The 16,742-nt window shown below is 31.9% G+C and overlaps 1 long non-coding RNA gene across 1 annotated transcript in view; it reads left to right on the top strand.

Annotated features, from left to right (window-relative positions):
• The window catches only part of LOC309849309, a 166,373-nt gene that overhangs the window by 142,492 nt on the left and 7,139 nt on the right, over positions 1–16,742 (top strand). The window contains exon 3 of the long non-coding RNA XR_014303643.1: positions 7,172–7,279. This is a non-coding gene — a long non-coding RNA (uncharacterized lncRNA). The remainder of the gene's footprint in view (positions 1–7,171; positions 7,280–16,742) is intronic.

The following is a 16,742-nucleotide window of genomic DNA, read 5'->3' as shown; positions in this document are numbered from 1 at the left end:
TGACTTAAAATGGATCAACTTAGGAGTTTTTAACTTTGCAATCATACAGAAGTGATACACATTCAGTAGAGATCATAACTGGAATTTTTAATTTTGCTCTTTTTCTGGGCTAATAATAGGTGTTATGATGTTCTCTCCTGATGCTGGGCACAGCAACTCCCACTTAGCCACATGATCACCAGGGTAAATAAGTGAAACATTTATAACCAGTCTGTTTTCTCTTTATGTACAGAATCCAACATATTACATGAGATATTCAATTGTTTATAATAAAATATGTTTTATGTTGGAGGAGGATGTGCAACTGTAAGCCAATGCAAGTGTTCTGAGCATATTTGAGGTAGGCTAGGCTAACTTGGGATGTTTGATAAGTTAGGTATATTAAATGTATTATAGACTTATGATATTTTCACATTATGATGGGCAAGGTGTAACCTCATCATAAGACAGGGAAAACCTATATTTGTACAATAGCTTGATTATTACTTTCAGTATGGCCCATTGTCCCAGTTGACTACTTTGACACCTGGCAGTATAACAACTGCCATAAAGCACAGTAGTTTCACTTTCAGGGTCACTATCTTTATTTCACAACAAAAAGATTTCACTTCAGTGTCCCATGAAGAGATAGAAACACATTATAAGGGAAAGTTTAAGAAGAAAATAGGACCCTTCAACAAATCATGCCTCTCTTTAATTATAAGTCCTTTTCCAAGTTCACCATCAAATAGTCATGTTTGGTACCACAGGTACCATAACCTTTGCTTAATATTTTGTGCATTAAAATTAAACACTAATAGTTTTTAAGACTTGTTGAAGGTTATGTATTAAATTCTGAATTCCTGAAGATAGTTTTCTGTTTCCTCTAGTTAAAATTAACAATGCTTATTTTGTTTTTCAATAGATATGCTCTCAGAATATAGAAAGAAGAATTTTTCATATAATTATTTTGGGTTTTGGATGATGTGTGATATGTGTGCATGGATGCATATTGGGTGTATATGTGCATGCGAGCAATAAGATATAGAGACAGTAAAACACAAAAGGCCTATATATAGAAATTTCCAGGTTTATAATTTTAAATAACTAAGATTAAAATGTTGGAGGAGATAAAAGACTAGACTGAATGCTTCAAGTTGGGACAGGAAATGATAAATATTGCATGGCAGATCTGAAAAAAATACAAATTCTACAATTGAAAAATACGATTATCAAAATTAAAAACTCAATGACACCAGATTAAATAAGTGAAGAAAAATTGGCAAATTGAAGACAGGTTAGAATAAAAATAAGAGAACAACTAAGAAAAGTAATGAAATAATTGCACATTTTCAAACTCTCACAAAACCTGAAAAAAATGAAAATATGAAATTAAAAATTAAAAACAAATATAAAGAGAGGTCTATAAAATAACCAGTAAGATAGGGAAAGGATTTATTTTATCTTCAAAGAAGTAACAATCATGCTTTATAATTAAGAACAACAGTTGGCTTTTGAGCAAAAAGTTTGGAAGCTGGATAATAATAATGGATAACTGCTTGCAACTGGGGAGGGCATTTTGTCCCAAGCATAGGCAATAATTGGGTTCACTGTTTTTATTTAATTTAAATACATAATAAAACTTAGTAGAAACAACTTTGCTTTTTATTATTATCATACATTGGGGCTTCTAAATAGTGTCAATGATAAAGCATTGGTTATTTGGATCCTACACACACACATGTTTCAGAATGCTGCTGAAAAATGTGTTGGTTAGGATTATATACTCCATAAAAATCCTCTTTAAGAATGAAGGTGGATACCTAGGCATTTTTATAGGTTAACCTTGTGTCATACAAACATGTTGAACTCACTTATTGGTTCTAGTAGCTTTTCTTCTTGGTAAATTCTGTAGCATTTTTCATATAGAAAATTAACTTGTCTCCAAATAAAATAGTTCTACTCCTTCCCCCTGTAGATCATAATGCCTTTTATTTCATTTATCTGTTTTATAGTGGCTAAAACTTCCAGTAAAATATTGAGGAGAAATAGTAGATGGACATCCTTGCCTATTCCCTGCTTTTAGGTGGAAAATTGCTAGTCCTTTACCATTAAATGTAATATTAGCTGTAGGTTTTTCACAGTTACCTTGTATCAGTTTGTAGAAGTTTCCTTCTAATAACGACTCTTAAAAAAAAAAAAAAAAAAAAAAACACAAACAAAAAAACCAAACTCATAACAATACCAAACATTGACAACGATATAGTGCTCACACATTTCAATTTGTACACCACCTTTGGAAAATTTTTTCTAGTCATCTAGTGATCTTAAAAACAACTTTTTAAAGATTTTATTACTTATCTGTCAGTGAGAGAGAGATAGATAACAAGTAGGGGGAGCAGCAGGCAGGATGAGGGGGAGAAGCAGGCTCCTTGCTGAGCAGGGATCCTGAAGCAGGGCTTGATCCCAGGACCCCAGGATCATGACCTGAGCCAAAGGTAGAAACTTAACCAACTGAGCCACCCAGCACCCCTTGAAAACAATTTCTAAACCAAATTGTATGCACATGTGTACCAAAAGATGCAAAAAACAATATTGGTAACAATATTATTTGTCAGCGTTTTAAACTGGAAAATTAAAATAGCAATCCATGATTTCCAATTAATTGGAATATAATTTACTCAAGGGAATAACATATAGAAATTAAGATAGCATAGGTAGAGCTATAGTCAGCAACATGCATGAGTCTTATAAAAGTAGTGCTGAGTAACAGAAGCAAAATCTGAAGGACTACATACAATATAATTAATTTATATGAATTTAAAACATAATCAAAAGCACTCTGAGTTAATCTGTTAGAAATCATAATAGTAGTTGACTTTGAGTATGCAGGCAGCTTTTGATGTAACTGTGGGTATGCCGATTCTCTGCATATGTGTTATACTAAGTTGAAAAAAATTAGAAAATTTGTCCAAATAGAAATATGCTATAATACATTTGGACCACCTTTTGCCTCACTGAATCTGAGAGAGCAAGATGGGTCACCAGAAGTTCTACGGGAGCCATCTGAGGAAATCTGGCCAGGGTTCTGATGGTTGCCACATCTGCTCAAACCGGCACAGTCTGGCCCAGAAAAATGTGCTTCAGTATGTGTCGCCAGTGTTTCTGTCAGTATGGGAAAGATATAGGCATCATTAAGGTGGATTAGGTGAATTTCCTTGAATGTGTCATCCAAGATATATACCTCAACTGCAGACCCAGTATACCTACCTTAATGTTAACTCATTGTACATAAAACTAAAATATTTCAATTATGAAAAACAAATAAAATTTAGACCTATAAACCAAATATCTATCCTTCCCTCCATCTTCCTGCAAATAGTTCAGCAACATTCATTGATTTCAAAAATACTAGGTAAAAGAAGGATTAAATGAATTTGAGGCAATAGGAAATAAGCTTTGTGTTTCAATTAGATTTTTACACTTAAGGCAGGAACAATAACCTCAAAATGAAAGTCCTCCTTCTCTAAGGCAACAATGTATTACTGATTAAAACCTGTCCTTACCACTTAAAAAAAAAAAAAAAAAAAAAAAAAGACTTCATGTTCAAGAGTCTCCTATTTTAAAGAACCAAGGACTTAGCTTTGAAGGACCCTGAGCTTAATTTGTTTGCAGTAGCAAAGAAATAGGAACAAGAACAGAGAAGAACTTTACCTTCTTGTCCCTGGACTCTTGTTAAAGATTACCTATAATGTGTGCCTTTCTGATGGGGTTAAGCTCAATGAAACCCATAAAGAAATTCACTATATGAAAATATTAAACTAGCTTTAATGCAGAAATGGTGACAAGAATCAGCATGTTGGTATAAGGCTTATGTAACACTCCCTAACTAAGTGTCTTAGGACCAACCCAAAAATAATTTTGGAGAAAATTTCAATTTGCATTTATCTGAATATTTGTCAAGAACTATCTGATAAAAGCAAGTGAACCTGAATACTTGGTGCTTGAAATAATCGAAATTACCTAGGTGGCTAGAAGGTTCATGGGTCTAAGCACTTCTCATCAGATGCAATAAAGGGAGAAGTTTATGATGAATAACAAGAGGAAGTAAAGTGTGTTTCTGAAAACACTTGCAGATGAATAGACAAGTAAGTTCCTACTACCTATTCCCCACCAAAATCTGGATGCTACATAAGATACTATGTCACCTGGGATTTAGAAGTCATGGGGAAATAATATGTAGAAGACAGATATAACCCTATATTTAGTAGGTTAAAACAATATTTGAATGAAAATTTATTAAATTCATTGACATTACCTCAAGTGATTATGTTACGGAAGCCAGAAGATAGAACACGAGATGATATTTCAAGTTTGTTTTTTAGAAAAATAAATTTATAACTTTACACATTTCAGTTTCAGTTGTGAAAGTTTATTTGACTCATAGTAAAATAATTAATATTGTTAAATATCTTCTACTTAGTGGACTCCTATAGCCAGAAAAGCACAAAGGCCCAATGATTAATAGAATCTAATGATTTTTTAAAAAGAGCTAAGGCTAGATTATTACCCTAGCATGACCCATTCATCTCACAAAGATGTTACCAGAGGTCCTCTCTAGTTTCCAAATTTTAGAGTCACTTAAGCCTTTTGACTAGTTTACAACCCAGTGTTTTTGTTCCCCTGAGTTTTAGTCAACTGCTCATTGTATGATGTTGGTCATAAAATGACTTTGATTTTTAAATTTTCTTTTTTCTTTAAACTTAACAATTGTCTTTATTTATTTTTTTAAAAGATTTTATTTATTTATTTGACAGAGATCACAAGGAAGCAGAGAGGCAGGCTGAGAGAGAGGTAGGGAAGCAGGCTCTCTGCTGAGCAGGGAGCCTGATACGGGGCTCAATGCCAGGACCCTGGGATTATGACATTAGCCAAAGGCAGAGGCTTTAACCCACTGAGCCACCCAGGCGCCCCTGATTTTTAAATTTTCTATTCAAATTTTTCATTGACATTTACCTTACCTGAGCACTAAATTTTAGAAAAGTATCTCATGTTCAAGTCTATTCAAACCGTCCAAGATATGTCCTAAGAGTTCCACCATTTATTTGTTTATTTTTAATTGCCTGAGAAAAGGGAAAGGAGAAAGTTTTCATATCAAAGCATCTACTGCCCATGTCAAGCTAACAAATATTTTCAGGTAATACTATGCTCCATAGTTTATTGATATCTGTTTGCAGTGTAGATAAAAATAAGGTGAATATAATACTTTGCCACTTCATAGGTAATATGTACGTGTGGCCACTTGATGATTTGCTAAATTTAAGGCAAATCTTAGAAAATCATAATATTTTGAATTACTTACCATCTTTATATGATAAAGAGGATTACACATTTGGATTTCTGATTGATTTTAGTTATATCATCACCTGACAAATAAATGATCAGTATGAAGACACAAGTAGTACCTAGTTGACTACAGTAAATAAATATAATCAAGTTTGATGTACTTGCAGATAACTGATGAAACAAAGTATTTTGTATCAAACTGTTGTATGTTCACCTGGTCTAATATAATGAAAATTAATAATGTGGGAATAATAACCAATAGGAATTTTAAAAACTTCAAACATGAATGTAAATGCCTAAGTAAACTCACAAGAAGGAAAAAATAGAATATAATTTCAATCTTTAAGTGCCAGTTTATTTGATACTTACCGACATCAAGTATAAAATGAATGTTTCTCTTTACATATCAGAAGCCAACAACACATGCTTGAGGGCATTTGAAGCTCTTTATATCCATACCTTAATAAAGATAATAAATATATCCTTTAGTTAGAGTAGAAAAGGTCTTATTCAGATAGATTTCTCTAGAAATACTTAAAAATTATTATAAGAACAGAAACATCAGTGAAACTGGTAGTGTGGAATCACTTAGGTTTATTTTCAGAATTTTCTGAAATTTTTTTCTTAAGTTTTATTTTATTTTTTTATTTGAGAGAAAGAGAGAGAGAGCACATGAGAGGGGAGAAGGTCAGAGGAAGAAGCAGACTCCCTGCAGAGCCAGGAGCCTGATGTGGGACTCGATCCCCGAACTCCAAGATCATGACCTGAGCCAAAGGCAGTGGCTTAACCAACTGAGACACCTGAAGGTTTTTTTTTTTTAATTAAGAAAAGAATAATTAATTTCCACAAGAATGATTTTTTTTAAATGGCTAACCCATCACATAGAATGGAAAGTATACTGTAGAAATAATTAACTTAATATTATGGTAAATTAAATCGTAATTACTATGACAGAATAAAAGAATAATGATAGTGTCAAATCTATGGGGGGAAAGGCTATAATAAAAAAGAAAAACATTTTTCGAGAGGAGAATAACAATATTGTTTATATACTATTAAATTGGATAGAAAGGATAAAGTAGGTTAACTATTAAAGAATTTAATAAGGCATATGCAAATATAGAGTTGATTTATAAATGGACTGATAAAGTTCTGTCTTCATACCTGAGGATGTCTGGATGTCCACTTTTTAACTATTGGTAAAGATAAGGCATTGAGATCTATCTATGTTTTGGTGTTTAAGGTCCAAATAATCCCTGGTGATCACTTTCCCTACTAATGATTTGCTGCTGGCCTAACTGCTGTGAAGAACTGTATCACCTGACCAAGGGACCTATATTTTTTCAAGAGCTTCTACAGTTCTTTGTCTTAGTCCTCAGTGCTTGCCAGCTCTATTCCTCTTGCTACAACCATCCCTTTACTTTTAAATAAAAGCCTTTTGTGAGTATATGCTAGAAAGTCCAGTGATTCTTTTTGAATATCTAAAGAAATCTTTGCAGCATACTAGAACAAACAATAAATGAATCAGAAGGAAGATAAAATAACAACAAAATAATCATTCAAAAAGAAAGCAAGATAGAAAGAGTAAAAATTAGAAAAAGGGTGAAAGACTGCAGATAGCAGATGCTAGAAATTCCTCCAAGTATCTGAGTAATCACTGTAAGTGCAAATTTGTGGAAACACAGTTAAATACACTTTAGATTCTTGTTTTGCACTTACCTTTTTTTAAGTGTTATCTAAAAACTTTTCCAAATGCTTAAATTTCATTTGAAACAGATATTTTAGAATAAAAATATTTTGTCTCCAAAATAAAATAACATTTATTTACAATATATTTCTCTTACAGTTAATGCTGGAATGTTGGCCTAAAAAAGGGAGAGTCAACATGTTGCCTCAACCCACAGCTTCACCATCTATGATTATAGCTGCTGAAAAAGATGAATTTGACATTTTAGTGAGTATTCTGACTCATGAACCAGGAAACTAGTCCAAATAAACTGGGTCAGCTGTAACTAAGAAAGGAAAATATGACAAAGACCATCTTTCTCTCAGTTTATGGTAATCATTTGACTCATCGTTGTTTATATCACAGACATTTTAAATAGTATTATGTTTCAGTTAAAATGTGGAATCATTTTGAAACAATCATTCTGAGTTTAAAGGGAAAAATACTTGAATCTTTTAAAGGTAAACATGATGATCTCTCTTAGACCTGAAAGTCATTTGAAAAAGTCATGGAGTCTCTTGCTGGGTAAACTTTCTATTTCATTGCTTGGATAAGGTACCTGATGACTGAGAAATTAAAAAGGCCTTGTGTAGTCGACATTGATGAATGCCTGCCAGATAAAAAGTTAGTTAAAAAGAAAAGTCATGTCAATTCACTTTTAAATTATAGAGTAACTCTTCAAATTAATGATTAAGCTGAAAACATGAGACAGAGTTAACATCTTTGTCTTCAGGGTGTACTTTTGACTTGCATTAATATACAGATGTGACTATAATTATTTATCTATATTTGTGCAAAAAACTACAAACTATCATAGAAAATAATTTATGAAAATGCTTGGTCAAAAAGACAAGTAGTACTGAAATATGCAAAGTGTGAAATAACCCTTTAAATGGTCATTTTTTATCCTCAAACAATTGTATTGATGGTTACACTGTTGATGCAAAGACAGTAGTGAATGACACTCCTGGTTTCTTATCAAGGTATACACACCAACCTATACCAATAGTTATCTTTCTTCATCATTATACAAAATTTTTTTAAAAGATATCAGTTACAAGCAAGTATTACAATTGCAGAAACTTGTAGTGCCTTTCCAACTCTTCAAGTTTTTCTAATGAGATAGATGGAGATGTTAATGACTATAATTTCTTTTAGTATGAAAAATAAAATGTGGCAATATTGGGAAGCGCTGCATAATTCATTTAACAAATATGATACAAAATCATACATCGGTTAAAATATCCATTCAAAATAGGCTAATGAATTTTATAAAACTGAAGTATTAAAGAGTTATTGATATGGATTCAGGTTCTACATTATACTTTCTTTAAGAAGCTACCACTTTTCAAGTTGGAATGTAGTAACAAGAAAAGCTATGATTATCTGAAAAAAAGCTATTAAAATACTTCTAATTTTTTCCAACATCATTTTTGTCTAAGGCCAACTTTTCTTTATATTTTTCAAGCAGAAAAACTTGTTGCAAGAGATTGAATGCAAGAATAGAAATGAGAATCCAGCTCTTTTCCATTAAGTTGTAAAGTAATGGTATCTTTTTCATTACTTGTTTTGGATAACATTATTTCCAATAAAATGCATTAATGTATAATGGCATCTTATTATAAAAATTATTATGATGTTGAAATAAATTGACAAGTAATTATTTTGAAATATCTTAATTTTAATTTCTAATCAATTTTTTAAATTGCAAAGATGTCCCAAGATCAAAAAGATAGGTATTTGCACTTATTCACCAAGTGTAATTTATAAGAATGTTCAAAAAAGGAATTTTTATTATTGTAACATCCTGTAAACAACTAAGTATATTTTAAATAATAAATGGGTAAAGGGATTGTGTTGTATTAACTTATAGTATTTATTTACCATGTAACAATTTTCAGCAAAATTTAAATTTAAAAACTTGTGTTCACAATGCAAACCCTCAAACATGAGCTTATATGAAATTTTAGCACTACATGGTATAGGAAAAAGCTCTCTCTTTTTTTTTTTTCTTGCAAAGGCCTATTTATTTCTTTACTGTGTTGGTTCTAGATTATTCTCTGTCTCCTCCAGAATAAGAATTCCTTCTTTAATTTTAAGTATTTCTGATATTGATACTGATAAATTTTAGAGTACAAAGACTATCAATTTACATGTTCTCATTTACTGTTGTCAAGATTTGATGCTGCTCTGCTATTGCAAACTTAGGTATTAAGGAATTTCACATACCCCACTGAGATTTGAACAGAGTGCTCTTTTCAACTACCTAATAGCTGAGAATGGCCTTTCTTCTTTTTCATTACATTGGATGAGTAGAAATAACTATAACATTTCCAGGGACTTTAAAGGACTTTGAAGGATAGAAAGTTAAATAGATATGAAATATATAGATATATTTTCAGGTTTCATCCAAACATTCATATGTGTGTCTATTAATATATGAATATATAAAACTTATATATAATATATAATGTTATGTGTTACATATACATATGATATATAATGTATAATGTTATATATATAACATTATATAATGTATAATGTTATATAACATTATACATAGATAGATAGATAGATAGATAGATATAAAAAACCTGAAAATTCCTCTTAGTTGCTGAGATACCTCACCTTACCTTCGGTTACATCCAATGTGAACTCTGAGACAATATTTAAGTTACAGATTAAAAGAATTTTGCTTTCTACTCATTTAAATTACTGTGAAATATAAAGGTAGCTCCCTACACTGCATTTGGAAAAAGTCTCTAATAGTTAAAGAAAGAACCTCAATGGAAAGGAATACAAATAGTACTGCAATTTCAAAACTGCTGACTCTTTTAATCATAGGCATTTTATTGCCAAATATAGTATTCGTTGGTTGAGCTTTGATTTCTAAATAAGAATGTAATACTAACAAGATACTAAGTTGGGTTGCAAACTGATTCATTGAAAAACATCAGTATTAAAAATGAATTTATTTTTAAAGGAAACATTGATAAATGTTACTTATAGTTCTAATTTTTAATATGCAACATTTTTATAAAAAGTCTATTTTTTATACACAAAGCATCTCTATAAAATTAAATTTTAGCATAATATGACAACAGAAGAAAATATAAAATATAAATAACATTTAATCTGACTTTTTTGGTTGACCATAGTGGGTGTTAAGTAAATCCAATCAAGTGTTTTTGCATTCTGGTGAACCCACTTTTAAATAAAATTTCAGTGGATATAATAAATATATTTCTCAACATTTTCTCCATTTTTTTCAAATCATGGCATTTTTAATATTTACCCATGAATGAATTTTGCACTTTATTTTTAAAATTATGCTATAATTAAACATAATTTATTAGATTCTGATCCAGACAGTTGGTACTTTTTAGACCAAGGAAAGGTGAAAACACAATGTGCCAGGGAAATCACAGCTTGAAACTTTAACCATAGAATAAGTATGGCTATTAGAATAGAATAGAATAGAATAGAATAGAATAGAATAGAATAGAACAGAATAGATTAACTACTCACAAAAGTAGCAATGGTCCCTTTCATGTTCCTCCACAGCTCCTTGACAGAATGCCCTCTGATATTACACCACTGTCAGCCTCAGACTGTAGTAATGCTACCAACTGTACTGATACCTTGACATTTGAAATCTGTTGTGTAAATTATTCAACCCACACCCCAAATATCTTTATGTTACCTTATTCTTTTTTAAATATTTCACTTCCTATTTATTTAAGCTTCCTGGTTATAAAAGTAATGTATGTTCACTATAAGAGAATAAACAGGGGTGCCTGGGTGGCTCAGTGAGTTAAAGCCTCTGCCTTTGGCTCAGGTCATGATCCCAGGGTCCTGGCATTGAGCCCCACATTGGCTCTCTGCTCAAGAGGGAGCCTGCTTCTCCCTCTCTCTCTGCCTGCCTCTCTACCTACTTGTGATCTCTGTCTGTCAAATAAATAAAATCTTTTTTAAAAAGAAAAATAAACAATTATTACTATAATTAGGCACACAAGATGAAATTCCCTGGCTTCAAACCCTCCTTGCCAATCTTTTATGTGCATTCTAGAACAAGTCATTAAGCTTTCTGTGATTCAGTTTCTGGAATTAAATAGTACTGATCTCATAGGGCTTATGTGAAACTTAAAATAATTAATTAACACTTCAATAGTAATAGTGGCTTAATAAGCCTGAAGATGTCTAAAATTAAATTAAGTAAACTGTTGTAAGAATGAAATTAACCTGAGAATACCATTTAAGGCCCAATAGACATTTGTTTAATATTAGCAGTAAACTGTTGTGCTGTTACCACTTTAATCTCATATTATGCATATATGTGTGTGTGTGTGTATACACACACATATGTATAATATTTGGCAACTTATTTCATTCAGCATGAACATATCACTATATTCATAATTATTACTTTTTAAAATAAGTCTCTACTATCCCAGTGTATGAAGAAAATGTAATTTAATCAGTCTGGTGTTTTGGAATATATATATGGTTTCCCTTTTTAGTTTTGGAGAGAAGGTCAGATTTAGCACTCTTTTACATATATTTTATTCAAAGCATCTTTCTTTATTCTTTAAAATGCTTTCCTGGTATCAGAATTACTAGAATTAGGGGTATTTAACTCATTCATTCAAGCAATATTTAGTGCATTTCTGTATTGAGGCTGGCATTCATCTCAGATCACTGGCACATACTGCCAGGATTTCTATCCCCATGGAGATTGTATTCCATGCAGAATAATTTATGCTTTTGACATACACCATCAAAATTCCTATTGACAAAGCTTATACCACATCATCTTCTTTTCAACAATGTATGAAATACTAGTCCTTAAACTTCAGCCAAAAAGGAATAATCTAAACAAGCAAGCAACAATTTAACCAAAAAGCAAACAACAATAGTAACAACAACAAAAATAGAAAATGTGCAATTTAATAAGAGAAAAATACTGTGACTTTCTTGCTTTATTTCCATTGATTTAATTTTAACTATTTTAACTAAGTATTCATACTCCTAAATAGCTCCTGAGTTCATAGCTCCTTAATCTACCATATCAATCAATCTATCTATCTATCTATCTATCTATCACCTATCTATCTTTTTATCATCTATCTATCTCTCCCCTGCCCACTTTTCATTTGCATTATGTAAAGCTGCCAGTGTGGCTATCTGGAATTAAGTGCATTTCCCAAACTCATTTTCCATTGTTAGCAGGCATATGATACATTTCTGGACAACAAAATGTCAACTTATTAGAGCCTCAAGTGAAAATCTTTCTTTTTTTTTTAGGTGATCAAACATGGTTTCTAATGATATAGGTTATATATATGTGTGTATATATTTATATATACATATATATATGCATGTTATATATATATGAAAATATATGAAATATATATATAAAACAATGGAGATATATATCTCTCCATTCTTTTCATGTTCTACTTTATTCCAATTTCAGACTCCATCTTGTTAGTTTTGTCAGTTGTTTTAGTCTGTAAAGTATTTACTCATGTACAAGACAAGTTCTTTTCATGTGTGAAAATGCACCAAATGAGTCCAGATTTTGTAGCAATGCTGATTAAAGCAACTGATTTTAATGTTGACTACCATCTATTTGCTATGGGAGTTTGGAAAAGTTACTTAACATCTTTGAATTTCATGTTCTTCATCTGTAAAATAGTGATAGTAATATCCGTATCACATGATTAGTGTCAAGATGGAAAACAGAAAGTGTATGTTGAATACTAGGAAGAGTGCCTCAATAATTTCTTTTATAACTAGTATTATTACAGTTTTAGCTAGAATTACTCAAGCCTTTGTGATTACAAAGCAAAGCCATATGTCCTTCCCTTTTTGTGCTCAAATTATGGTGGCCTCTGGAACTTTATTGTTGGGAATTACACATCCTTCATTGTGTTTTTCCCAATCTTAGGAGAATTCATAATGAAGTGTTTCACATATGGTCAAAGCAAAACAAAAACATTTCTATTCACTTTAATATCTGCATTCTTTCTTCTTTCCAATTTTGATTCCACTTGTTTGTGTCTGCAGCTCACAAAGTGATTTGGAAAGCCTCTTAGTTGCTGATGTCCATTATTGGCACATTAGTATTCATGCACAGCCTACTTTTCTTGATGCTACGAAAATTTCTAAGTATTCTTGGAACCCAAACATTGATAACTTCTATGGAGAGGTAGGAAGAATGGCTTTATTTCTGACACTCTGCAAAATTTTATCACTTGTGGCCCTGCATATAAAAGTTTACATCAAGATACCCCTGCCATACTAGTTCCTTCAGCTACAAACCATAATTTCTTATCAAAATTTCACCAACATCCCTCTATTAAGTTTTTTTTAAACTCTAAACATAGGAATCAACTCAAATTTAAGCAGATATAAAATATAGTTGCAATAAAACAATCTTCAACATCTGATATCACATAGTTCCTCCACCCAATATAATGGGTGTAAATCAACCTAAAACAACCCAACACATTGTTGTTGTTGTTGGTGGTGGTGGTGTTACATGATTACCAATTATTCAGGACATAAATCAAAAATTGGGAAGAAAGAAAAAATGATTCATAAATATTCAAAAAAAAAATAGTGTGCCAATGAAATACAAGCCAAAACGAGTGTGTGAAGCCAGGATGCCAAAAACATTAATATTGTACCTGAAATACACTATTTTTCCTTTGTAAATTAATGAATACTTTCCACAAAGCATTTTTGAGTTTTGTCTTTTGCCATAGTAAGATTTGAAATGCCCTTCATGAGGGGTGCCTAGGTGGAGCAGTCAGTTGAGCGATGGACTCTTGGTTTCTACTCTGGTCGTGATCTCAGTATTGTGAGAGGGAGCCTCATGTTGTGCTCTGCACTCAGCACAGAGTCTGCTTAGGAGTTTTTCTCCCTCTATCTTTGCCCCTCCCCACCTCAAATAAATAAAAAATATAAATTAATCTAAAAGAATATCTCCCTTAATGTTATCTAATGCCACAGAACTTCCAACAGTAAAGATAATTATCATGTCTAAAAATATTCATATACTGGGAAAAAGGAAACTAAGTCATCATTTTTATTCTGATTTTGACCTATTGGGATATAAGTTAAAGACATATATGGTAAATAATGCATTCAAAGTGTTTAGTATTTATTGATAATACCAGATAACCATTTTCTCCTTTATGCCTTGCCTTGTATTTATGAATATTATGTTGTGAGAAATGTCTTACCCAAAGAAGATTTGAATGAATCTGAATCAGGAAAAAAATCACACAACATTGCATTTGTGTAATTTTGTTAAGGAATAAAAATAATTTCAAAAATTACAACAGATGAGTACAAACAATTTACATATGGCATCTTGTACTTTCTATCATCCTAGAATTTGTAAAATACTTAAACTTTCTCAAATTGTTATCAGAGTTGTTGCTACAGAGACACATGTTGTTGACAGGTTACGGATAATTACTTCTATTTTATAATAAGAGAAATGGTAAGATTGGAACACAATTTCATTAGTTTTCTTAACAGTATATTATTTCAAAGATTTGGACTAGTGAAACACTGATAGAGGGATATGACTGAAGTGGTGGTGTGAAAGATACATGATATAGGCAATAATAGATGACCCAGAGAAGGAACACAGGCTTACAAACGAGAATCTTTTGATTTCAATTTCAGTGGTCTGTGATGTGTGAAAATTCATTTACTATTTCAGACTCAGTTTTCTCCTTAATAAAAGTCAGATAATAAAGAGTCCCCCATTGGTCTTCTGGGAGGATTTAATAAGGAAAAAAAAACTCATTAAATTCCATTTAAGTGTTTAGCACATAACATAGAACCTCAATCAATAGTTTTCCTTTGCCATTTTGTTTATGTTAGCCACAACCATATTTGTATTAATCACTTTCCCTGGACCCACTAAAACACACACATGTACACACATGCACACAAACACAGTTTATCTGATCTTCTTGTAAATATTTCATAACTAAGGTCTGAGAATGTTTTGTTATAAATAGCTTTATCTTCTGATTTTTTAAATAAAGCTTTCAAGCTATTAAGTCAAACTTAAATCCATGCTTTTTAGAAATGAACATGGTGTCTACTAGTTAAATAATAAATGCATATGTTTTCATTCCTTCTGGCCTAATGGATACTTAATGATAGAGAAATCTATTTTAAATACTGTAGAATGTTGTTCCTTTGAGCAGGGGTTGAAGATGAAATTTTATATGGCATTAGAGTGGCTTACAATCTTTAAATTATTCTTTTTTTTTAAGATTTTATTTATTTGACATACAGAGAGAGATCACAAATAGGCAGAGAGGCAGGCAGAGAGAGGTGGGGAAGCAGGCTCCCCACTGAGCAGAGAGCCCGATGTGGGGTTCGATCCCAGGACCTGAGATGATGACCTGGACTGAAGGCAGAGGCTTAACCCACTAAGCCACCCAGACACCCCTACAATCTTTAAATTATTCTTAAGGCCTTCCACTCCAGAATTGCACTTTCTTTGTTACCTTACGATCAAAAAACAAGAGTGAAAAAAAAAAATCAGTTAGTGATCACTTGATAATGATTTAAGCAAAACTTCACAAATATCAGCCCCATGTTGCTTTTACTTGTATTTAACACCTGCTAAATGTGTTAAAAGCTGGTCATCACTAGTTCAGAATTTATTTTAAGTGTGTATTTATAAATGTAATATTGTGTAGACATTAAATCTTTGATAATTCAAAGGGAATTTCTTTTTTGAAAAATCAATAAAGAAGCAACAGCTGCCTTGGCATTGTATACCAAGTGGACAGGTTTCTAAGATCAAGGAGTGGTTAAGGTCAATATCTCAATTACCCTTTGTCCTGTAAATGATTCTTTCTATGTACAAAGAAAAGTGTCCTGTCAGGATAACATGAGAGAAGATTGTGCACTTAGTGACCAGAATCTATTTTTCTTTGGATAAACAGAATACTTCACTTTCTTCCCTTTCTGCCAATCTTCCTTTCACAAGGACTAAATTACCTAAACGGAGAGCCGGTTGTTACCTGTCTGAACTTCATGATCCTAAAAGCAATGGCAATTTGCCATATCGAAGACATGACAAAGACTGGCCTTGTTTTTACTTAAACACTCCTCCCCATTTAGATATTGACAATGAGTCTGTCCTGTTATTTCCTGCCACAGTTTATGTTCATTGAGAGGAACCAATATCTTCATAGAACTTTTGTTTTTCATTTCTTTTCATCATGACTTCTTCTAAAGTATTCATTAGAGTGGAAACTTACACAGATCTGATTACTCTCAAAACAGGTATCAGAAGATTATAACCCTGAACTATAGTTTTAATTACTGCTCTACCTGGAGTGAACTGGAAAGACAAAATAAAAACAGGAAAGCAGGGACTGGGGAAAATGATGACAGGGGTATGAAGAAATAGGAAGGTGGTACTATCTTCAACTTAGATAATACTGATATCTAGGTCTGGTCACCATATTCCCACTGAAAGATAAACACTGCAGTATATATACTTCAAAAGTTGGATTTTAATCCAATTTCCAACATTTATTAAATTTGTGACTTTTATTTGAGGAGTTTACGAACTTATCTTTGCTTCCATTTCTGTATTTCCAAAATAAAGGTAAAAGGAGTCAAGTATATAAAGTGTGTGGGTAGC

This window comes from Mustela nivalis, assembly GCF_964662115.1.
Source record: "Mustela nivalis genome assembly, chromosome: 15".
Taxonomy (NCBI): Eukaryota; Metazoa; Chordata; class Mammalia; order Carnivora; family Mustelidae; genus Mustela; species Mustela nivalis.
This window is presented reverse-complemented; position numbering and strand designations above follow the sequence as displayed.